Source organism: Erinaceus europaeus, chromosome 10 (genome assembly GCF_950295315.1).
Source record: "Erinaceus europaeus chromosome 10, mEriEur2.1, whole genome shotgun sequence".
Lineage (NCBI taxonomy): Eukaryota > Metazoa > Chordata > Mammalia > Eulipotyphla > Erinaceidae > Erinaceus > Erinaceus europaeus.
In genome coordinates this window covers 37,247,215-37,268,483 of record NC_080171.1, presented here as the reverse complement: position 1 = coordinate 37,268,483, position 21,269 = coordinate 37,247,215, and the positions used below count along the sequence as shown (strand labels likewise).

At 39.8% G+C, this 21,269-nt stretch overlaps 1 non-coding gene across 1 annotated transcript; it reads left to right on the top strand.

Moving 5' to 3' along the window:
- Window positions 1-9,639: 9,639 nt before the first annotated feature.
- Window positions 9,640-9,746, top strand: LOC132541024 (U6 spliceosomal RNA). The gene has a single exon (XR_009552219.1). It is a non-coding gene; the product is annotated as a U6 spliceosomal RNA (small nuclear RNA).
- The last annotated feature ends 11,523 nt before the right edge of the window (window positions 9,747-21,269 follow it).

The window sequence follows — 21,269 nt, the reverse complement described above, 5'->3', positions numbered from 1 at the left end:
TTGGTTGAGTGCACATGTTACAGTGTGCAAGGAGCCAGGTTCAAGTCCCTGGTCCCCACCTGTACGTGGAAAGCTTCACAAGTGGTGAAGCAAGGCTGCAGGTGTCTCTCTGTCTCTCTCCCTCTCTATAACCCCCTTCCCTCTCAATTTATGGCTTTCTCTATCCAATAAATAAATACTAAAATAATAATAATAACAATAAAAAAGAAAGTAATGACTCTTCCAACAACCCAACAGTTGACACAGTCGATGCTGCTGTTTTATCATGTTCAAGATCCAGGTCACACTTCAGCCCTACCTCACTAGATGAAGTTCTAGTGTGGTGATATTTTTCTCTGTCTAGATAAAACATATTGTAATCATATTTTTATATAAAGATATTAAGTGGATGCAGATAAAAATACTGTTACCCTAAAAGTATAGAAACTTTAAGTCTCATAAGCATGCCTGTATTCCTAGAATTTCTTAGTCACTCATATGGCTTGTGTTCAATCATGATTCTATTTTGAAGTCGGGAAAAAGTTTCTTGTACAATGAAAGAGAAGGAATTATGAATGTGTGAAGTTAATTAAAACTCAAAGTACAGATGCCCCTTTCCATTGTACGAATATGACTCATGTGTCATCTGTAACCACTACATTGTTTTCTCAAGGTTGAACTGTATGAGAAGGCTGCAAGTGCAGATTAAAAAAAATTGTGAAGACAGTTTCTCCTGTATCACCACTACCACCCCTTAGTCTTTATTAATATGTTGTGTTACCTAGGCTTGATATCCTGAAGGAGCAGACAGATATGCCTAAAACGGAAATACAGCAATAGAAGAGTAGAGCACAAAATTATGTCTGAAGTACATGAGTACTGACTGGACTAGGGTTGTATTAATATCACTGTTAGAATGTTTAATAGCTTTTCAAGTCTTGTGCCCAACTCCTATTTTCCCCACAAACACTTATTACATTTAGTGCATGATTATGTTGAACTTGAGGTTTTTAGAGAATAAGTTTATGGCAAAGCAGAAACATCTTTATTTATGCTTTGCCCATTTGTAAAAGATTTGGCGTTGCTTCTTCCGAGATAAATATAATGCAACACAAAAAACAAGGACTTATAAAGAAGAGCAATCATTTCTGGAGAGCAGAAAATGGAAGTGGTCACATAGACTTCTAAGCTGAATATGGGCCACAGATCACATCAGTGAGGGTTATAATCAACAACATTTATACCCCTTTCCCATATTTGGAAGCTACTCTCTTCCCTGTTCTAGCTTTCTGGTCCTTTTTCTGGCCATGACATCGTCTCCCCAGACAATAACTTGGATCAACCTGCATATCAGCTGCCAGGCTCAGGGAAAATAACAACAACTAGTATAATCATGGGCCCTTTAGAATGTAACTAATATAGGCCTACTAACTATCTACAAAACAGAGATCCTCAAATCTTCCTCTGCAATATTCTGGCCTTTAGGTTCATCATTAGTCAGCAATTTGTTTGGCTTTATATGTTAACTCTTTTTTCAGCCACCAGGTTCCAGATGCTACCATGATGCTAACTGGACTTCCCTGGGCAGATGACTCCACCAATGTGTCCTGGAGCTTCCCCAGAGTCCTGCCCCACTAGGGAACGAGAGAGACAGGCTGGGAATATGGATCGACCTGTCAATGCCCAGGTTCAGTGAGGAAGCAGTTACAGAAGCCAGACCTTCCACCTTCTGTATCCCATAATGACCCTGTGTCCATACTTCCAGAAGGATAAAAATAGAAAGCTATCAGGAGAGGGGATGGGATGGGATATGGAATTCTGGTGGTAGGAACTATGTGGAGTTGTACCCCTCTTACCCTATGGTTTTTGTCAGTGTTTCCTTTTTATAAATAAAAATTAAAAAATAAAAAAAGAAGTGTTACAAACAACAAACACAACACAGTGAGAGAAATGTGTATGCCAACTGGGTGTACTTTAATACATAAGATGGTCACCATTTTGACTTTTTTTCTCCTAGCCTTTAAAAATGGAGATGGAAAATGAGACTTAATGAAGTTTTCACTTAGGGACAAAGTGAATTAGAAATTCAAAAATTGGGACTATAATGAGAAATACCCCAATACTGAGCAGAGTTCATTTTTGATGCTAAAAAAATGTGGCTTTCACAGTTTTATGAATGGGTTTCTATCCTCATTCAGCTACTAGTTAGCTCTCTGATATTCAACATTCTATTTTTTTCTTCAAGCTTTGCTTCATTAGTGACAAGATATAGCATATCAGAAGAATGAAGTAAAACTGTATTTCCTTATTATTGTTGTTAGTGTTTTAGAAAAGATATGTGAAGTACCATTAAATAGGTCTGTTATTATTTACCACTTTAGGAAAATGAAGGCCTTAACACTTGATTATCAACAAAGGAAGACATGTCTGTGGGTACTTTGTTTTCTGACTAAAGGTCTAGTGCTTTGACAATTTCACATGATAAATATACCTCCTTGGGCAGATGCTATGGCAGATCTGCTTTCTGAATGCTTTGAAAACTGGCCCACAAATTCTTTTCTTGACTAATGAAAATGGACATTGCTCACTAGATCCTGGCCCTGAGGTTTACCACACATAGTCTGTGGTTGGCATGTAGCCAGAGCATCCTGAGCAAGTGAACCTTGCCAGTTGGGCTGTCAGGCCTTGTGATGGGAGGCTCCCAAGCCAGTTAGCACAGGCCCCATGCCAGACCTATCATGCCAGCTTGCTGGAGAAGCACCAGGTTTGCCCACCTCTCCTGAACCCTGTGATGAGGTCTTTGTACTTGGCTTCAGGGGGATTCTTCAGATTTGAGCAACCTCATTAAATCTGCCTGCTTCTCCATATAGATAATCATCAGTCTTTCCAAGTCTTGGGTTACTGCCGGGCTGGAGACAGCAGGTGCCAGACAGGAGAGAGCTGTCCTGTGAGATATTGTACCTCGGCACTTTGAGCTTCAGATTTCACCTTGCCCCTGCACATTAGGGCGACAGTGTGGTGAGTGACCTGTCTGCTCTCACATGCTGGAGCCAGGGAGGCGAGAGCTTGTTGTTGCCTTCATAGAGTCATTTAGGGGCTGTGACTATTGTTATCTCTGTAAAAATGGACTGGATGTTGGCTTTTAGATTAAAGGAAGGAAGTGAAACCCACCAGATTTTATGTCTGCTTTATATCAGCTTTAAACCTTAAGCAACTATATTAAGTGCTTTCTGGGTTAGACTGAACTGCCCAAAGAACCTCATTATAGAGTTTAATTATCGTGGCATTTTATGAAAGGGGAAAGATGTGTCTGGCTGGGAGAATTCTGCTTTAAGTGCTGATGATGTTGGTTTGTATTTAAGAAACCACCAGAAGGTGCATTTTGCATTTCTTGTAGGTGCACTTTTCGAGAGAGGAAACTGGAAGGGGCAAGGAGAAAAAAAAACAAAACCCACCAATCTGTTTTCTTTTTTGAAATAGGAAATTACATAAAAAACGAAATTGAAACATGAATAGACAAAGACTTTGTTTATTTATTGCCAGGAGAGACCCATTAAGATGCCGCACTGTGTTTCCATGGCATTGTGGAGACATAAACAGAAAACATGGGGCTAATACATTCAGTTAGGCACAGATTTTAAAGTCTAATGTGAAATCTAAATATATATATCACATGTATTCTCGCTATTTATTTATCTATTGTATATACAACAGTGAAGGGCCGACTTCCTAACTAATGGGAGGCTGTGATCCCTTTGTAAATGTGCTTCGACAGTGAAGTTCAAGCCTTGTCCTGTGATGTGTGTTTGTGGCTTCTTTGTGCTCTTTGTTACTTTGCAGTACCTTCTTCCTTTTGCCTCTTCATGACTAAAGCCAGCAAACTCAAATGCCTCCATTCCCCTTGGAGGATGATACCCTAAAGGAAGGAGATGATTTGGGATTAAGTGTGTAAGAATCATTGTGAATGATAAGGTTATAACACACGGGAGAACTCACACTCTCCTTGACAAGCAGCAATTCTTGACAAGCACAAATGTAGATTTATAAGATTTGACAAATTTCCAAGAGAATGTATGAATCTGCATTTGTACTGACTTCACAGATTTTCTATTTTTATTGTGATTTAATAATAATTGTCAAGATTATGGGATAAAATGGGTAGAATTCCATATAGTTCCCACCATCAGGGTGCTTGCCATATCCCATCCCCTCCATTGGAAAGTTCCCTATTGTTTATCCCTCTTTGGGAGTACGGACCAAAGATTTCTTTTTTTTTTTTCCCCTCCAGGGTTATTGCTGGGCTCAGTGCCTGCACCATGAATCCACCGCTCCTGGAGGCCATTCCCCCCCCTTTTTGCTGCCCTTGTTGTTGTAGCCTCGTTGTGGTTATTATTATTGCCATTGTTGATGTTGTTCATTGTTAGATAGGACAGAGAGAAATGGAGAGAGGAGGGGAAGACAGAGAGGGGGAGAGAAAGATAGACACCTGCAGACCTGCTTCACCACCTGTGAAGCGACTCCCCTGCAGGTGGGGAGCTGGGGACTCAAACTGGGATCCTTATGCCGGTCCCTGCGCTTTGCGCCACATGTGCTTAACCCACTTAACCACCGCCCAACCCCCGGACCAAAGATTTCTATGGGTTGTAGAAGACTGGAGGTCTGACTTCTGTAATTGCTTCTCTGCTGGACATGGGTGTTGACAGGTCAGTCCATACCCCCAGCCTGCTTTCATCTTTCCCAGGTGGGGTAGGACTCTGGAAAGGTAGGGTACCAGGACACATTGGACCTAACTCATTTTAAAGAGTGTTTGTACATTTGCATTGCTACTTGAAATCACCTAATTTTAAAGTTAGCATATTTGAGGGGTAAATTAGCATATTTAACCAAATGCAATAAAATGGGGAAAATACAAGGACACAGTTCAATCAATGTCAAAGTGCAGCTTGGAATCCAGGAATCATCAACACTTTGCCTGTTGGTTCTTGAGTACTTGCTCTGCCTCTCCCTCAAAAAAAAAAAAAAATCAAACAGAAGGAAACAGAAAAGTGTTGACCTAAGAAGATAAGAATGTGCCACTAAGCTCCAGAGATCATTGATTGTTATGAGAGAGTACTTTTACTTTACTGTACACAATAAAGTAAAATAATGTTATTGATTGGAAAGTAATACCCAGCAGATTCAGAGAATGCTACTTATAATTGGTACTATCTGAATGAAGTCAACTGATGGGTATTTGGCTTGACATCCTTAGTTTGGGGGATACTCCACTATTCTTGTTGAGGTATCTGTCTTTAGGGAGTAGAGTAAGAGTGAGATCTATGTGAAAATGTAACAAATATTTTACTTTTACTCCCCAAAATTCAGGTCCAAAGTAGATTATTTAGAGGGTGGGATGACTTGGTATAGACTAGCTCTGAAACATTGCATAAACCCTTTGAGACAGAAGCATTGATCCTTACTACCTGGTATCATATAAAAAATAAATATTTTGAGAGAAGATAATCTTTTTATTCCATTTCTAAACATAAGCATGAAAAGTTTGAAAAACATCTCAGTTAATGAAGTCATTAATTTAAAAACAGCAAATAATTTTCAGCGAGTTGTATTTTTACTTTCTTTATATATATATATTTATTTAAGAAATGATAAATTAATAAAACCATAGAGTAGGAGGGATACAACTCCACACAATTCCCACCACCCAATCTCCATATCCCACCCCCTCCCCTGATAGCTTTCCCATTCTCTATCCCACTGGGAGCATGGACCCAGGGTCATTGTGGGTTATAGAAGGTGGAAGGTCTGGCTTCTGTAATTGCTTCCCCGCTGAACATGGGCATTGACTGGTCAGTCCATAATCCCAGTCTGCCTCTCTCTTTCCCTAGTAGGGTGGGTCTCTGGGGAAGCGGAGCTCCAGGCCACATTGGTGGGGTCTTCAGTCCAGGGAAGTCTGGCTGGCATCCTGATGACATCTGGAACCTGGTGACTGAAAAGAGAGTTAACATACAAAGCCAAACAAATTGTTGAGCAATCATGGACGCAAAGCTTGAAATAGTGGAGAGGAAGTGTTAGGGGGATACTCACTACAAACTGTAGTGTACTTCTGCTTTCAGGTATATATTTTGCAGTAGTTTATGGATACGTGTGAACATATGCGCTCTCTCTCACAGAAATTTGTGTATATCTAGGTTTGGGGACTTTGTTAGAAAGTGAACCACCTGAGATGGAATTAGAGTATACTATGAAATGAAAGGTCTCACCCGAGTAATGAAGCTGAAGGGTTGTCATTCCACACCTGAAGTCTCTGGACACAGTCTGAAGTGAAGCATGTTGAGGTGGCCATCATTGCGTTGATTAGGTTGTGATCAGCAGATGCAATATTATTTGATATGGATTGGGAGAGGCATACAGGAAAGTGGGCCCTATCCAAGGGTTCCAGGACTGGGGAAAGTAGAGGCTCTACAGTGGAGATGTGAGGTTCCTGCTGTCTTAGGGTTCAAAAAGACAATCGATAGTTAATGTTATCATCACATTATTTGGTAATTGGGTTATTTGAAAAGTCCTTTGTTAGGGTTGGCTGTACAGTACCCAGTATCTTGTATATAGCTGTGCTATTGGTTGCTTCTGATCTACTTGCTCTAGGCTTTTGAGAGAGTCCGCATATCAAATACACAGCCTATATATGAAAAAGATTCAATCTGTGTTTTTAAAAAACTTCGAGACATACAATTAATTTCCCCCCTCTCATATTAATTAACTAGTGATTTATATGGCTAAATTTTACCAGGAGTGTACATAAACACCATTCCCACCATCCCTCCCACCTACTCCCACCCTCCACTGGCCCAGGAAGCCAGTGTCTACCCCTCACCACAGGGTTTTTACTTTGGTGCCCTACTTACAATTTGGTCAGGTCCTGCTTTTAGTTTCCCTTTCAGATCTTCTTCCTCAACTTCTGTTGATGAGTGGGGTCATCCCATACTCATCTTTATCTTTCTGACTTACCTCACTTAACATCATTCCTTCTAGCTCTGTCCAAGATGGGTCAGAGAAGGTGGGTTCATTGTTCTTGATAGCTGCATAGTATTCCATTGTGTATATATACCACAGCTTTCTCAGCCACTCATCTGGTGTTGGGCACCTGGGTTGCTTCCAGGTTTTAGCTATTATGAATTGTGCTGCTATGAACCTAGGAGTACACACCTCTTTTTGTTTGGGTGTTATGGAGTCCTTGGGGTATAACCCCAGGAGAGGAATTACTGGAACATATGGAAGGTCCATGTCTAGCCTTCTGAGAGTTTTCCAGACTGCTCTCCACAGAGGCTGTACCAATTTACATTCCCACCAGCAATGCAAAAGGGTTCCTCTGTCCCCACAACCTCTCCAGCCTCTGTTGCTACTGTCCTTTTTGATGTATGCCATTCTTACAGGAGTGAGGTGGTATCTTAATGTTGTCTTAATTTGCATTTGTCTGACAATCTGTGACCTAGAGCAGTTTTTCATATGTTTGTTAGCCTTTTGGATCTCCTCCGCAGTGAATGTTTTGTTCATATCCTCTGCCCATTTTTGGATGGGGTCATTTGCTTTTTTGGTGCTAAGTTTGCTGAGCTCTTTATATATTTTGGTGATTAGTTTCTTGTCTGATGTATGGCATGTGAAGATCTTCTCCCATTCTGTGAGGGGTCTCTTTGTTTGTTTAATGGTTTCTTTGGCTGTGCAGAAGCTTTTCAATTTGATGTAGTCCCATTGGTTTGTTTCTGCTTTAGTCTTCCTTGCAATTGGGTTTGATTCATCAAAGATGTCCTTGAGGTATAGGTGGGAAAGTGTTTTACCAATGTTTTCCTCTAAGTATTTGAATGTTCCTGGTTTAACATCCAGGTCTTTGATCCATTTGGAGTTGATTTTTGTTTCTGGTGAGATAAAGTGGTTCAATTTCATTCTTCTGCATGTTACAACCCAGTTTTCCCAGCACCATTTATTGAAGAGAGCCTCCTTCTTCCATTTAATCTTTTGGGCCCCCTTATCAAGGATTAGATGTCCATAGGTGTGGGGAGTATTTTTACTTTCTTATATTTGGCTTGTATGAAATTTTCCAGTCATGAGAGGGGTCTGTCACTGCTTTAGGGTCAACTCCCTTTGTCTCATAGCCTTTTGCCTTTCATGAAATCATGCATATATTTTGGTTGGGAACCACCTTTTATTTGTAGGTCTTATCTTGTTCTTTTTATTCTCAAAGGTCCATTAAATAGGAAACACACTATTATGAGTGTGCTAGTTTCTTACCCGGCTGGCCTGTCACAGAGAGGGTCTGGTTATCTGCAAAGACAATTCCCTTGCTACCAGTATCATTTCCAGGAATGGTAGATTTATTGTAGACACTGAGGCCCAGTGATAACACATGTGGCAGTAAGGAATAAAAAAATAAATAGGGGTCTGTTTTGTTGTTCCTGATATAGATGACTGGTAACAATGGAGAGAGGGATTTATTCGAGGTCTAGGCCAATCCTGTCTGTTTGGGAATCTCAGGACTCCCTGAGTAGGGCCCCAGCTGATGGGGTAGCCTGATAGTGACTAAAGAGTCATGGTTTGGATTGGGAGACACATCTGGGAAAGTGGGCCCTATCCAAGGGTTCCAGGACTGGGGGAAGTAGGGGCTCTATAGTGGAGATGTGAGGTTCCTGCTGTCTTAGGGTTCAAAAAGACAACCGATAGTTAATGTTATCATCACATTATTTGTTAATTGGGTTAACTTTGAAAAGTCCTTTTGTTATGGTTTGCTGTACAGTATTCAGTATCTTGTATATAGCTGTGCTATTGGGTGCTTCTAATCCAGTTGGTCTAGGCTTTTGAGAGAGTCTGCCGATCACAACCTAACCAATGCAACGATTGCCACCTCAACATGCTTCACCTCAGACTGTGTCCAGAGACTTCATGTGTGGAATGACAACCCTTCAGCTTCATTACTCGGGTGAGACCTTTCCTTTTATAGTACACTCTAATTTCATCTCAGGTAGTTCACTTTCTAACAAAGTCCCATAACCTAGATATACACCAGTTTCTGTGAGAGAGAGCTTATGTGCACATGTATCCATAAACTACTGCAAAATATATACCTGAAAGCAGTAGTACACTAGAGTTTGCAGTGAGTATCCCCCTAACACTTCCTCTCCACTATTCCAAGCTTGGGATCCATGATTGCTCAACAAATTGTTTGGCTTCGTATGTTAACTCTCTTTTCAGTCACCAGGTTCCAGATGCCACCAGGATGCTGGCCAGGCTTCCCTGGATTGAAGACCCCACCAATGTGTCCTGGAGCTCAGCTTCCCCAGAGACATACCTTACTAGGGAAAGAGAGAGACAGACTGGGAGTATGGACCGACCAGTCAATGTCCATGTTCAGCGGGGAAGCAATTACAGAAGCCAGACCTTCTACCTTGTGCAACTCTCAATGACCCTGGGTCCATGCTCCCAGAGGGCTAGAGAATGGGAAAGCTATCAGGGGTGGGGGTGGGTTATGGAGACTGGGTGGTGGGAATTGTGTGGAGTTGTACCCCTCCTACCTTATGTTTTTGTTCATTAATCCTTTCTTAAATAAAAAATTAAAAAAAAAAAGAGTCATGGTTAAAGCATACTCTGAGAGGGTTAAAAAATAGGAAAGCTGTGCTTGCTTCGGCAGCACATATACTAAAATCAGAATGATACAGAGAAGATTAGCATGGCCCCTGTGCAAAGATGACAAGCAAATTCGTGAAGTGTTCCATTTTTTTTTTTAAAGAATTGTAATCAGAAATACAAGCACAACAAATGACTCTGGAAGAAAACACTAATTATCTCAAGGTTATTAGAGAGCTGAAAGCTGAAATAGCTGAGCTAAGAACACAACTAGCTGAACAAGCTAAAATAGTATCAGAACAGGGTAACAGAATAGATGAACTACAGAAAACAGTAGAGGGGAGAGAGAATAGAATCAATGAGGCTGAAGACAGAATTAGCAAGACTAAGGATGAATTAGATACAACTAAAAAAAAGTAAGAGATCTCAAGAAGAGATTAAGAGATACTGAAAAAAACAACAGAGACCTATGGGATGACTTCAAAAGAAACAATATACGCATTATTGGCTCACCAGAGGAAGAAAGAGAGGGAGAGCAAGAAAGCATTCTTCAGGCCATAATAGCTGAACACTTCTCTAGTCTAGACAACATCAAAGACATAAAGATTCAAGAAGGCAAGAGGGTCCTAAACATAATTAACGCAGACTTAAAGACACCAAGACACATTATATTTAGAATGGAAAGGAATAAGGATAAAGAAAGGATCCTGAAGGCTGCAAGAGAAAAACAGAGTTACCTACAGAGGAAAACCCATAAGATTAGCAGCAGAAGATTGAAGACACTGGAATACTCCCTTCCAGCTTCTATGAAGCCACATCACTCTGATACCAAAAGCAGACAGGGACACAACCAAAAAAGAAAACTATAGACCAATATCTCTGATGAACATAGATGCGAAAATATTGAACAAAATTCTAGCCAACCGGATACAGCAGTATATTACAATGATTATTCATCATAACCAAGTGGGGTTTATCCCAGGCATGCAAGGTTGGTTTAATATATGTGAATCAGTCAATGTGATCCACCACATCAACAAAAGCAAGACCAAAAACCACATGGTCATATGAATAGATGCAGAGAAAGCCTTTGACAAAATACATCATCCCTTTATGATCAAAACACTACAAAAAATGGGAATAGATGGAAAATTCCTGAAGATAGTGGAGTCTATGTATTGCAACCATACAGCCAACATCATAGTCAATGGAGAAAAACTGGAAGCATTTCCCCTCAGATCAGGTACTAGACAGGGCTTCCCACTATCACCACTATTATTCAACATAGTGTTGGAAGTTCTTGCCATAGTAATCAGGCAGGAGCAAGGAATTAAAGGGATACAGATTGGAAGAGAAGAAGTCAAACTCTCCCTATTTGCAGATGACATGATAGTATACACAGAGAAACCTAAGGAATCCAGCAAGAAGCTTTTGGAAATCATCAGGAAATACAGTAAGGTGTCAGGCTACAAAATTAACACTTAATCAGTGGCATTTCTCTATGCAAACACTAATTTAGAAGAAATTGAAATCAAGAAATTAATTCCTTTTACTATAGCAACAAAAAAAGAAATAAAACATCTAGGAGTAAACCTAACCAAAGAAGTGAAAGACTTGTATAGTGAAAATTATGAGTCACTAATCAAGGAAATTGAAAAAGATACAAAGAAGTAGAAAGATAGTCCATGTTCATGGGTTGGAAGCATTAACATCATCAAAATGAATATACTACCCAGAGCCATATACAAATTTAATGCTATCCCCATCAAGATCCCAAGCACATTTTTTGCTGCAGAGCAAATGCTACAAATATTTATCTGGAACCAGAAAAGAACTAGAATTGTGAAAACAATCTTGAGAAGAAAGAACCAGAGGCATCACACTCCCAGATCTCAAATTGTATTATAGGGCCATTGTCATCAAAACTGCTTGGTACTGGAACATGAATAGACACACTGACCAGTGGAATAGAATTGAGAGCCCTGAAGTGAGCCCCCACACCTATGGACATCTAATCTTTGACAAAGGTGCCCAGACTATTCAATGGGCAAAGCAGAGTCTCTTCAACAAATGGTGTTGGAAAAAAATGAGTTGAAACATGCAAAGAATGAAACTGAACCACTATATTTCACCAAATACAAAAGTAAATTCCAAGTGGATCAAGGACTTGAATGTTAGATCACAAACTATCAGGTACTTAGAGGAAAATACTGGCAGAACTCTTTTCCACATAAATCTTAAAGACATCTTCAATGAAAGAAATCCAATTACAAAGAAGACTAAGGCAAGCATAAATCTATGGGACTACATCAAATTAAAAAGCTTCTGCACATATAAAGAAACTACTACCCAAACCAAGAGACCCTTCACAGAATGGGAGAAGATCTTTACAGCCATACATCAGACAAGAGGCTAATAACCAACATATATAAAGAGTTTGCCAAACTCAACAAGAAGAAAGCAAATAACCCCATCCAAAAATGTGGGGAGGACATGGACAGAATAATCACCACAGAAAAGATCCAAAAGACCAAGAAACACATGAAAAAGTGTTCCAAATCTTTGACTGTCAGAGAAATGCAAATAAAGACAACAATGAGATAACACTTCACTCCTGTGAGAATGTCTTACATCAGAAAAGCAAATGCTGGAGAGGTTGTGGAGTCAAAGGAACCCTCCTGCACTGCTAGTGGGAATGTAAATTGGTCCAACTTCTGTGGAGAACAGTCTGGAGAACTCTCAGAAAGCTAGAAACTTATGCACATTTAAAGAAACTACTACAAGAGACCCCTCACAGAATGGGAGAAGATATTTACATGCCATACATCAGACAAAAGGCTAATAACCAGAATATATAAAGAACTTGCAAATCTCAACAACAAGACAACAAATAATCCCCTCCAAAAATGGGGGGAGGACATGGACAGAATATTCACCACAGAACAGATCCAACAGACTGAGAAAGACATGAAAAATAAAAATGCTCCAAGTCTCTGATTGTCAGAGAAATTAAAATAAAGGCAACAATGAGATACCGCTTCACTACTGTGAGAATGTCATACATCAGAAAAGGTAACAGCAGCAAATGCTGGCGAGGTTGTGGGGTCAAGGAACCCTCCTACACTGCTGGTGGGAATGTAAATTTGTCCAACCCCTGTGGAGAGCACTCTGGAGAACTCTCAGAAGGCTAGAAATGGACCTACCCTATGATCCTGCAATTCCTCTCCTGGAGATATATCCTAAGGAACCCAACACACCTATCCAAAAAGATCAAACTCCAGGTTCCAGATGCTAGCAGAATGCCGACCAGACTTCCCTGGACAGACAACCCCACCAATGTGTCCTGCAGCTTGGATTCCCCAGAACCCCGCCCCACTAGGGAAAGAGAGAGACAGAGTTTGCAGTGAGTACCTCCCTAACACTTCCTCTCCACTATTCCAAGCTTTGGGTCCATGATTGCTCAACAATTTGTTTGGCTTTGTATGTTAACTCTCTTTTCAATCACCAGGTTCCAGATGCCATCAGGATGCTGGCCAGACTTCCCTGGATTGAAGACCCCACCAATGTGTCCTGGAGCTCAGCTTCCCCAGAGACCCACCCTACTAGGGAAAGAGAGAGGCAGACTGGGAGTATGGACCGACCAGTCAACGCCCATGTTCAGCGGGGAAGCAATTACAGAAGCCAGACCTTCTACCTTGTGCAACTCTCAATGACCCTGGGTCCATGCTCCCAGAGGGATAGAGAATGGGAAAGCTATCAGGGGAGAGGGTGGGTTATGGAAATTGGGTGGTGGGAATTGTGTGGAGTTGTACCCCTCCTACCTTATGGTTTTGTTAATTAATCCTTTCTTAAATAAAAAAATTAAAAAAAAAAAAGAAAAAAGGATAAGGAAAGCTATCAAAGGAGGAGATGGGATACAGAGTTCTAGTGGTGGGAATTGTGTGAAGTTCTACCCCTCTTATCCTATGGTTTTATCAGTGTTTCCTATTTATAAATTAATAAAAAATAAATAGGGATAGGTTGAAGAACAATATATATTTAAGTATTTTATTTACTTAGGAAGAATGATAGAGAAAGAAGCAGATATCACTCTGGTAAATGTGTTGCCAGAGGTTGAATTTGGGACCTCATACTTGAGAGTTCAATGCTTTATCTTTTGTGCCACCTCCTTGATAATGATGAACAATATATTATAGCTAGTACTTATTTATTTATTGCAGTTATCTAGCCATTCTAAGTTATTTTATTTTTTATGTATAAAAAGGAAACACTGACAAAACCGTAGGATAAGAGAAGTACAACTCCACATAATTCCCATCACCAGACCTCTGTATCCCATCCCCTCCCCTGATAGCTTTCCTATTCTTTATCTCTCTGGGAGTATGGACCCAAGGTCATTGTGGGATGCAGAAGGTAGGAGGTCTGGCTTCTGTAATTATATCCCTGCTGAACATGGGCATTGACAGGTTGATACATACTCCCAGTCTGTCTCTCTCTTTCCCTAGTGGGGCGGGGTTCTGGGGAATCTGAGCTGCAGGACACATTGGTGGGGTTGTCTGTCCAGGGAAGTCTGGTCGGCATTCTGCTAGCATCTGGAACCTGGAGTTTGAAAAGAGAGTTAACATACAAAGCCAAACAAATTGTTGACCAATCATGGAACTAAAGGCTGGAATAGTGCAGATGAAGAGTTGGTGGTTACTCTATTTTGTAGATAGCTAGTATGCATATATTATTTATATTGCAAATGGCCTGTGGCTATATATATTTTTCCCCCTGAGCCTGAAATATGCTATGCAAGAGGATCCAAGTTATTGTCTGGGGAGATGATGTCATGGCTGGAAAAGGACCAGAAAGCTGGATCAGGGAAGAGAGTAGCTCCCAAATATGGGGAAGGTATATAAATATTTTTTACTGTAAACCCCATCGATTTGATTTGGTCTTTGGGCTCATATTTAGCTTAGAAGCCTATGTGACATCTGCATCCCTGTAGATCTGAGCTCACATTCTATGGTCATGAGTAGGAACATTCCAAGCAGCCCCAATATCAGGACCCATCTTCCTCAGGTGTAGCACAGAGTATACTGTCCAGACTCCCTTCAGAGGATGGAACATTCTCTACTGTTGTGGATCCAAGTTGAGGGCAAGGTCCTATGGGGGGCCTACATGGGCCTGATAGAGATGACCGGTTACAATGGAGAGAGGAATTTATCTGAGCTCTAGGCCCATTGTGTCTGTTTGAAAATCTAAGGACTTCCCGAATAGAGCTCCCGCTGATGGGGTGGCCTGATAGTGACTAAAGAGTCCTCATTAAAGTATGCCAGTCTCTTTTGCCCTTATTCAGCTTTTGCAGTCTTTGCTTTGTTAAGGTTACCTTTGGAGTGAGTGAGAGAATTGTAATAGGAATTAGATGAGGAGGGTATGTATGTCTAATTAGATACTATTTCATTAGGAACTTTATACTGACTCACTACAGACTGTACATTTGCTTTCAGGTATATATTTTGCCCTAATTTATGGATGTGTGCGCACATATGCTCTATCTCATGGGACCTGCTATATATCTAGGTGTTGGGACTTTGTTAGGAAGTGAACCACCTGGAATGGAATTAGAGAATCCTATGAAAGGAAGGGTCTCACCTGAGTAATGAGGCTGAAGGGCTGACATTCCACGCCTGATGTCTCTGGACACAGTCTGAAGTAGAGGAAATGTGAGGTTCCTGTTGTCTTAGGGTTAAGAAGACAATCGATAGTTATTATTATAATCACATTATTTGGTAAGTGGGTTAACTCTGAAAAATTCCTTTGTTAGTTTTTGCTGCATCATACACAACATCACCATAATTTATGTCCTTTGAATTTATTTATATATAACTGTGCCACCAGTTGCTTCTGTTCTTCCTGGTCTAGGCTTTTAGGAGAGTCAACATATAAAAGACTCAGCCTGTGTATTAAGTCTCTACTTTAAAAGTTTGAGACATACAATCAGTTTCCCCCTCTTATATTAATTAAATACTGCTTTATATTACTACAAATTAATAGGAGTGTGCATAAGCACCATTCCCACCACCAAAAGTTAGTGTCCCATCCTCCTCCACCCCTGTTGCCCCGGGAAGCCGAACTTCCACCCTCATTCCAGGATTTTTACATTGGTGCCCTACTCCAGATTTAGCTAAATCCAGCTTTTACTTTCCCTTTCTGTTCTTTCTCAACTTCTTTTTATGAGTGGGTTCATCCCATACTCATCTTTATCTTTCTGACTTAGCTCACTTAACATCATTCCTTCTAGCTCTGTCCAAGATGGGTCAGAGAAGGTGGGTTCATTGTTCTTGATAGCTGCATAGTATTCCATTGTGTATATATACCACAGCTTTCTCAGCCATTCATCTGGTGTTGGGCACCTGGGTTGCTTCCAGGTTATAGCTATTATGAATTGTGCTTCTATGAACATAGGAGTACACACCTCTTTTTGGTTGGGTGTTATGGAGTCCTTGGGGTATAAGCCCAGGAGAGGAATTACTGGATCATATGCAAGGTCCATTAAATTTAGCCTTCTGAGAGTTTTCCAGACTGCTCTCCACAGAGGCTGTACCAATTTACATTCCCACCAGCAATGCAAAAGGGTTCCTCTGTCCCCACAGCCTCTCCAGCATTTGTTGCTGCTAGTCCTTTTTGATGTACGCCATTCTTACAGGAGTGAGGTAGTATCTTAATGTTGTCTTAATTTGCATGTCTCTGACAATCAGTGACCTAGAGCAGTTTTTCATATGTTTGTTAGCCTTTTGGATCTCCTCCGTAGTGAATGTTTTTTTCATATCCTCTGCCCATTTTTGGATGGGGTCATTTCCTTTTTTTGGTGCTAAGTTTGCTGAGCTCTTTATATATTTTGGTGATTAGTTTCTTGTCTGATGTATGGCATGTGAAGATCTTCTCCCATTCTGTGAGGGATATCTTTGTTTGTTTAATAGTTTCTTTGGCTGTGCAGAAGCTTTTCAATTTGATGTAGTCCCATTGGTTTGTTTCTGCTTTAGTCTTCCTTGCAATTGGGTTTGATTCATCAAAGATGGCCTTGAGGTGTAGGTGGGAAACTGTTTTACCAATGTTTTCCTCTAAGTGTTTGAATGTTTCTGGTCTAACATCCAGGTCTTTGATCCATTTGGAGTTGATTTTTGTTTCTTGTGAGATAAAGTGGTTCAATTTCATTCTTCTGCATGTTACAACCCAGTTTTCCCAGCACCATTTATTGAAGAGAGCCTCCTTCCATTTAATGCTTTTGGCCTCCTCATCAAAGATTAGATATCCATAGGTGTGGGGATTTATTTCAGGGCTTTCAATTCTGTTCCACTGGTCTGTGTGCCTATTTTTATTCCAGTACCATGCTATTTTGATGATGATATATACTTTAAGGTCTGGGAGTGTGATGCCTCCATTTCTGTTTCTTTTCCTCAAGATGGTTTTGGCAATTCTAGGTGTTTTCAGGTTCCAGATAAATGATTGTAGTGTTTGTTCTATTCTCTTAAAGAAGCTTGGTGGAACTTTGATGGGTATTGCATTAAATTTGTATATGGCTCTGGGGAGAATATTCATTTTGATGATATTTATTCTTCCAATCCATGAGCATGGGATATCTTTCCATTTCTTGGTATCAGTTTCTATATCCTTGAGCAGCGACTCATAGTTTTCAATATATAAGTCTTTCACTTCTTTGGTCAACTTTATTCCTAGGTATTTGATTGATTTTGCTGAAACAGTAAATGGGAGTGATTTCTGGATGTCTTCTTCTTCAGATTTAGTGTTTCCATAAAGAAATGGCACTGATTTTTGTACATTCATTTTACAGCCTGATACCTTGCTATATTTCCTAATAACTTCCAGTAGTTTTCTGCTGGATTCTTTAGGTTTTTCTATGTATACTATCATATCATCTGCAAATAGTGAGAGCTTGACTTTTCCCTTCCAAAATGTATTCCTTTGATTACTTTCTCTTGCCTGATTGCTATGGCAAGAACTTCCAATACTATTTTGAAGAGTAATGGTAACAGTGGAAAGCCCTTTCTAGTCCCTGATCTGAGGTGGAATGCTTTCAGCTTCTGTCCATTAAGTATGATGTTGGCTGTAGGTTTGCTATATATAGATTCCACTATCTTGAGAAATTTCCCATCTATTTCCATTTTTTTTAGTATTTTGAGCATGAATGGGTGTTGGATTTTGTCAAAGGCTTTTCTGAATCTATTGAGATAATCATGTGGTTTTTGGCTTTGCTTTTATTGATGTGGTGAATGACATTGATTGACTTACGGATGTTGAACCAGCCTTGTGTTCCTGGGATGAATCCCACTTGGTCGTGATGAACAATCTTTTTGATATGCTGCTGTATCCGGTTGTCCAAGATCTTTTTTAATATTTTGGCATCTATGTTCATCAGAGATATTGGTCTGTAGTTTTCCTTTTTGTTGTGTCCCTATCAGGTTTTGGTATCAGGGTGATGTTGGCTTCATAGAAGGTGGAAGGGAGTATTCCTGTTTCTTCAATCTTATGGAAAAGCTTAAGAAGTATGGGTACTAACTGTTTCCTGAAAGTTTTGTAGAATTCATTTGTGAAGCCGTCTGCTCCAGGACTTTTGTTGTTGGGAGATTCTTAATAATGGTTTCAATTTCTTTGTCTGTGATTGGTGCATTTAGATTTTGTAGTTCTTCTTGGTTCAGTTTTGGAAGGGCATATGTTTCTAGGAATTGTTCCATTTCTTCCAGATTCTCTAGCTTGGTGGCGTATAGTTCTTCATAGAAGTTTCGCAGGATTCTCTGAATATCTGTCATGTCAGTTGTGATATCTCCTCTATCGTTTACAATTCTATTAATTTGAGTCTTCTCTCTTTTTTGTTTGGTGAGTCTGGCTAGGGGTTTGTCAATTTTGTTTAATCTTTCAAAGAACCAACATTTGGCTTCATTGATCTTTTGTATGGTTCTCTTATTTTTTATGTTGTTTATTTCTGCTCTAATTTTAGTGATTTCTGTCCTTCTGGTTGCTTTAGGGTTCCATTGTTCCTCTTCCTCTAAGTCCTTGAGGTGTGCAGTAAGGTCATTTATTTGAGCTTTTTCTTGTTGTTTAATATGTGATTGTATGGCTATGAGTTTCCTTCTCAGTACTGCTTTAGCTGTGTCCCAAATATTTTGATAGGTTGTGTCTTCATTTTCATTTGTTTCCAGGAACATTTGAATTTCCTACTTGAGTCTCTGACCCAGTGGTTCTTAAGGAGTATGTTGTTTAATTTCCAAATTCTGTGTCTTTTAATGATTTTCTGTTTGTTGTTAAATGTTAGTTTTACTCCACTATGGTCTGAGAAGATATTTGGGATGATTTCGATGCTCTTGAATTTATTGATGCTGTCTTTGTGGCCTAACATGTGGTCTATCCTTGAGTATGTGTTATGTGGATTTGAAAAGAAGGTGCTTTCCAGTTTTGGGGGGTGAAGGGCTCTGAAAATGTCCAATAGGTCTAGTCTGTCAATCTCTTCATTCAATTCTCTTGTATCTGTGTTGATTCTCTCCTTTATTGATCTGTCTAAGTGTGAGAGTGGGGTATTGAAGTCTCCCACTATTATTGTATTACTATTGGTGTATTTTTGAAATTCTTTCAGTAGGTGCTTGATGTATTTAGATGGTCCCTCATTGGGTGCATAGATGTTAATAATTGTTAAGTCTTCTTGGCTGATTCATCCCCTAATAATTATGTAATTTCCTTGCCTATCTTTTATTACTTTATTTAATTTAAAATCTATTGTGTCTGAGATGAGAATGGCTGTTACTGCCTTTTTTTGTGGTCTGTTAGCCTGTATGATAGTTTTCCATCCTTTCACTTTAAGTCTGTGTTTATCTTGTTGTGACAGATGGGATTCTTGCAAGCAGCATATGGTTGGGTTATGTTTTCTGATCCATCCCCCCACTCTGTGCCTTTTGATGGGTGAGTTTAAGCCATTGACATTTATTGATATTATGGTTTTAGTGTATTGTAGTGCCATTGTTCAAAAAAAATTTTTTTTTGTTTGCTCTGTTATATTGCAGGTATTATAGTGAGGTACTTGTTTATAAGAGGTCTTTTAGAACCTCTTTCAGGGCAGTTTGGAGATGGTTGCCTCCTTTAACTGTTGTTTGTCTAAGAAAGTTTTGATCCCTCCATCTAGTTTGAATGAAAGTCTAGCAGGATATATTATCCTTGGTTGAAACCCTTTTTCATTCAGGGCTCTATAGATATCTTGCCATTCTCTTCTGGCTTTTAGAGTTTGAGTGGAGAAGTCTGCAGATAATCTTATGGGTTTTCCCCTGTATGTGACTTTTGTTTCTCTCTTGCAGCCTTTAGGATCCTTTCTTTATCTTTACTCCTTCTCATTGTGACTATGATGTGTCTTGGTGTCTTCAGGTCTATGTTGATTCTGTTTGGAACTCTCTGGGCCTCTTGAATCTTGATGTCATTTCTGTTATTCAGGTCTGGGAAGTTTTCTTCTATTATTTCCTCTAGAATGTTTGCTTCCCCTTCCTCTCTTTTTCCTCTGGCAGGCCAATTATGTGAATGTTACTTCTTTTGAGATCATCCCATATGTCTCTGTTGTTGTTTTCAATGTCTCTCAATCTCTTTTTAAGCTCTTTCACCTCTTTCTTAGTTTTCTCTAACTCATCCTCTGACTAATTCTGTTTTCTGCTTCTGTTAGTCTGCTTTCCCTTACCTCAGCTTCTTTCTTCATTACAGCTATTTCAGCTTTCAGTTCTTTAATTGCCTCAAGATAATCAGTATTTTACTTGGGGGTCTCAACTGTTGTTTCCCTAATACTGCCTTTCCATTCCTCCAATGTTGTTTTCATTTCTGTGATTAATAATTTTATTATTGCTTGCATGCTTTTCTTATCTATGGTTATTTCTGGCTGATTTGTAGTTTGTTCTGGGCTCTTGTCTTCATTCATTAGAGTAGCAGTTTTATTTGTTTTTGATCTACCCATTTTTTTGATTTATGTGTTTCTTGTTTTTATGTTCTGTTGTTCCTCAGTTGTTGTGTCTTGAGTACAAGCAACAATGTACTAAATACCTTTATGACAAATGCAATCTCCAACCTCAGTAATTACAATAGCAACTGAAGCAAGTGTTGAAGCAGTTTAATCACTACCAGTTAGCCAAACATTGTCTCCAGTCCGTGAAAGAATTGTTGGTATGCTCTAATTCTGCTTTTAGAAACCCCTTCTGTTTCATTTGGTTTAATCCCCCCTGAATTCTATTTACATAACACTGTATTCTATTTACATAACCTCTGTTAACAAGTACCACCCTCCCTCCAGGGCATTGGTGGTTCACTGCTAGAATTCTTGCCTGCTCCGCCCCCTCTCCTTGTCATACCCTGATTTTCACCAGTCACTTTTCTTTCCACCCTCTCTTTGTCGCATCCTGTTCCCACCCTACTGGGCTAGTATATTTATAAGGACAAGATTGTTTGTAGTTTTTAGTTTAGCTTAGCTTGGTATAGATTGCGCTGCGTCCTGCATGAATAAAGAGATACTGCGTACAACCCAGCCATGAGTCCCGGGTCGTCTGTTACCCGTCCATGAAGCCAGCCCGGCGAAAACAACAAAAAATAGCAACCATGTCCAAGTGAAGAAGATAGATAAATGAAAGAAGGAATATCAAGCATAGACAATT